Below are 487 nucleotides of genomic sequence, written 5' to 3' on the forward strand. Positions count from 1 at the left end.
GTTTCCTATTGGATTTCGTGTACGAGCTATGTTTTGGAGATTTGTAGAGATGGGGTCGTGGTTGGAGAATTGAAGCTGATGCAGATGACGAAGAAGAAAACTTTTATATCCTTTACAAATTTGTGATGATTTTTAGTTTGATAAGAGGTGTTAATTTCAAAAGAGTTTTCCTTTCTTTGTATTTTTATATCAGAAACAGGTTATAAGTTGGGGTCGTGGTGGATGGATTCTTTTTGAAAAGATATTGAAGATCAAAGTTGAGCTTTTCCCTGAACTTGTATTCTCTTTTTCCTGGGTCGCGAGGACGCTTCCTTATTAAGTGTGGGGATATGTTGAGTGTTGAAATGACTTGTTTTTTGGATGATTTTTGTTGTTTTTGAGAGCTGAATGGTTGATTTTATGGGATGATTGGTTGATTTGGAAGTGGATTGAGAGTGTTTTGGATGATATTGATTGTGTTTTGGAAGATCATGATGTTTGTTGGTGG

General features: G+C 35.7%; 1 non-coding gene across 1 annotated transcript; it reads left to right on the forward strand.

Annotated features, from left to right (window-relative positions):
• Positions 1–210: 210 nt before the first annotated feature.
• LOC148018071 (small nucleolar RNA SNORD36) lies at positions 211–278 on the forward strand. The gene has a single exon (XR_015687796.1). It is a non-coding gene; the product is annotated as a small nucleolar RNA SNORD36 (small nucleolar RNA).
• Positions 279–487: the final 209 nt, after the last annotated feature.

This window comes from Lygodium microphyllum, chromosome 21, assembly GCF_053477565.2.
Source record: "Lygodium microphyllum isolate KBCC chromosome 21, Lygodium_microphyllum_v1.1.10, whole genome shotgun sequence".
Taxonomy (NCBI): domain Eukaryota; kingdom Viridiplantae; phylum Streptophyta; class Polypodiopsida; order Schizaeales; family Lygodiaceae; genus Lygodium; species Lygodium microphyllum.